General features: G+C 41.6%; 1 long non-coding RNA gene across 1 annotated transcript in view; it reads right to left on the minus strand.

Moving 5' to 3' along the window:
- Nucleotides 1-2,213, minus strand: part of LOC109290649 — a 21,777-nt gene extending 19,564 nt beyond the window's left edge. The window contains exon 1 of the long non-coding RNA XR_002095642.1: nt 2,203-2,213. This is a non-coding gene — a long non-coding RNA (uncharacterized LOC109290649). The remainder of the gene's footprint in view (nt 1-2,202) is intronic.
- Nucleotides 2,214-3,342: the final 1,129 nt, after the last annotated feature.

Below are 3,342 nucleotides of genomic sequence, written 5' to 3' on the forward strand. Positions count from 1 at the left end.
AGCATTTACCATACCATTTACTTAAGTAGCTGTTGGTGGCAAGGGGAATACTTAGATTGGTGTTCCTCAAATGGTTCTTTCCCAGAGATTTGCTAGGTCTAAGGAAGGGTCAAGCACACCCATGAAAAATGCCAAATATGATAATCATTGTTGTATCATTTCCTGTGACTTCTCAATAGAAGCAGGAATCTAAGATACCATATGCAGGGGATAGAGACTTTAGGAAAATGTTCTTTCAGGAGGCACCATTTTTGTAGATGAACTGAGGGTACAAAAAGACTCTCACCCTGTGACCAGGTTCAGTCATGTTTGGGCTGGGATGTGTTAGCACTTCTACTACTGCTCGTTTCCTCAGAGGATGTGGCCTGCAGGTTGCACCCAGGAGTCCCACAACAGCATAGTTCCTCAACTCCACAAAACACCAAAACCCCATTCCAGTAATGTTGCAGCCTACTGTTGTTTTCCAGATTTCCTCTTTAAAATGCCTCCATCAAGAACCTCCCTTTCATTCTTGTGGAGTCCTAGGCCCCTGTCACACATTACATATATCACACAATTAACTGGTAATCACACAATAAGTTTAGAGTGGCCACATATGCAAAGTAGTTATCATGCCATAAAAATGACTGTCCAGCTATAAAAAGCACAAAGTTAGTGCTTGAAAACATGTAACAATGTTATAGCTAGCTTCTATCCAGCTTTAATTCAAATGTGTGGCAGGGCACCAATATGGAGTAATATGACCCCTTCCCATCCATCGTAGTACCAAGTTGTTCCACTCCTCAGCCAGGACACTTCCTGGTAGATCACTTTCTGGCTATTAACAAACTCCCTCCTTGTGTGGTGGGCCTCTTGCCCTCCTCAGTGGGCATGAAGAAAGATTTGACATGTGCTAGTTAAACTCCCAGTCTTAAGTTTACATCAGGATCAATGCACTAAGTTAACACTTTGACTTAATCCAGGGCAACATCTGTTTCTTGGTCACTATTAAGCAGTTTCCCAGAGGTCTATGGGGACATATTTCTTGCTTGTGCACATCACAGTGAGATCTAAAGTAGAGTTTCATGGATTTATGTCTTGATTCAGACATAAAACTGAATACCTGGCCACTGGTGGTTAAATACCGTACAGCACGTTTTGCAAGAGTTGGAAGATGAGATGCTGTCATAGCAAAATTCCAAATCGTACAATGACAATCTGCCCACTTTAACTCTGCTGTTATATCTGCCGGGGGGTATTCTTCACTTCCTGTACACTAGATGTCTCAGTGGCAATTTATCCTCCTAAGTGCCATTTTTCAAAAGAAATTTAGGCTCCTCGATCACTCCTGAATTATTGCACCATGTTGTCAAGCACATTTACACAACTGAGGAACGCAAACACCTTTCCATCCCCATCTCTCCTAATCAACTAGCTACATTGCAGATCCCTGTTTGCATTTAATTTGGAAAACACTTTGAAATGAAAGTTAGTACATCATGCAAACTGTTGTTTTGCAAAAATAACAACCTTTCCTATGGGGACACTGATATGGGACTTGTGATAGTATGATGCTGTTCTCTTTTAAATCTGCTACAGGCCTTATCTTTCTGCATCACTGTTTTCAGCAATGCTAAGCTGACTCTATCACTGTAATGTTCTGTGGAGCAATAGCTTTTTCATGTTATAGTAGTGCCTGATATACAGTTCTTGGGCAACAGAACCATGAAGAGAAGACGGACATGTCTCTCTCCAAATCTGAGACATAGTAATAAAAGGAGATGAGCTCCAAAAGCCATATAAATATATTATCAAGCATTGGAATGCTTAATAACTTATGGTTGGCAAAAACATTTATTTTTCCAAGAACAGTAACAAAATACTTTACCCAATCTCATTCTTCCCTTCTAGCAGAGAGAGAATGAAGCAGCCAGTCTGACAACAATTGAAGCAAAGAACAATCCCAGAGTCCTCAGTGAGTATATATTGTTCATATGCATTGATATGCCTACGTGCTGGGAAATCCTAAAGAGACTTAGGAAGATAAGGCTAAATATCTTGGCAGGGCACTGCCTCATCCTGTTGTCTCTTACCACGATTGTAAAATAGTTAGGTTAAAACTAGTGAAATACACAGCAGGTTAATGCATGAATGTTGCTGTAGGTAGGGAAGTGGGGTGTGGGGGGGTGTAATGCACACACACAGTGAAAGAAATGGAAAAACATTTTTCTGGTTGAATTCCATGTCATCTAATATTATCACAGCTTGAAACATTCAGTGAATAATCAGAATCTTTCATTTTGAATGCCAGGATTTTTTAGCATTTCTTATCTATTATACTTGTGAAAATAGATAATAATAGTAATATGATCTGGAGCAGAATTGTTAATGCAACAAGACTGTCACCTGTCACAGAAGAACATTATGTGTAGCTGTCTGTCGGAAGGAAAATCAAAACAGGCTTGGTGATGAAAGTACCAAGCAAATCTTTGTTGTTGCTGGGTTTCTGCAGGCTCCATAATGTTTCCACTATAGCGAAGCCAGCTGAGGATGTTCTGTACTTCTCAGTTATGCTCATTTGGCTGGTGCAATCTGTGACATGTTTTGCACTGCTGGAAAGGTGGAAGAGAACAGCATTCCAGCATTAGACACTCTAGCTGGTGAACTACCAGCACATCATGGCTGCAGGAAGCATTGAAAACCTGCTGCCCTAGTCTCCAGGTGTAGTATTCTTGCATCAAAGAATCTTCCAGTCTTTCTAGTTTCAGACAAAATGCTCATGGCTATTATTTAGGATTTAGTGGGCACGTCTACACAAGGTGTTTAATGCGCATTAGACTAATTCTAATGCTAATGTGCAGTAGATTTAGTCTCTCAGCATTAATGTCACAAAAAAGTGTTCATCTGCGCTAATGGTCAGTAGCGCCAATTATGCTGCATTGTTAGTACCTGTTATTACAGGTACTAAACTTAATGCGCTGTAATTACGGTGCATTAATGAACAGCCAGAGTAATCCAGTTTGTTAAAGGTGGGTGGACAGAGGGAGCTAGGACCCAGCCACCACCACTGTCTTTTCCCATGCTGGCACACGGAGAATACCTATGGCCAGAGGTGCCAGCACATGAGGGCCCAAGGGCCCTGGCCCCACTCAGGAAGAGCACTGTCACCTGAGATGCATAACACTTTCCACATGTCTATCATCTTAACCTCTTCCCACCCCAGCAAAAATAAAAGTTGGCGCCTATGCCTGAAGCTGAAGCCCTCCACTGCCAAAGCCTCACATCTATAGGCCAGATCAAATGGCTCCAGCCTGCAGGCCATAAATTGCTAACCACTGCTCTACATGGGTAGATAGTTATCTG

This window comes from Gavialis gangeticus, unplaced genomic scaffold, assembly GCF_001723915.1.
Source record: "Gavialis gangeticus isolate Ggan-Ray unplaced genomic scaffold, GavGan_comp1, whole genome shotgun sequence".
In the NCBI taxonomy this organism is placed as follows: domain Eukaryota; kingdom Metazoa; phylum Chordata; order Crocodylia; family Gavialidae; genus Gavialis; species Gavialis gangeticus.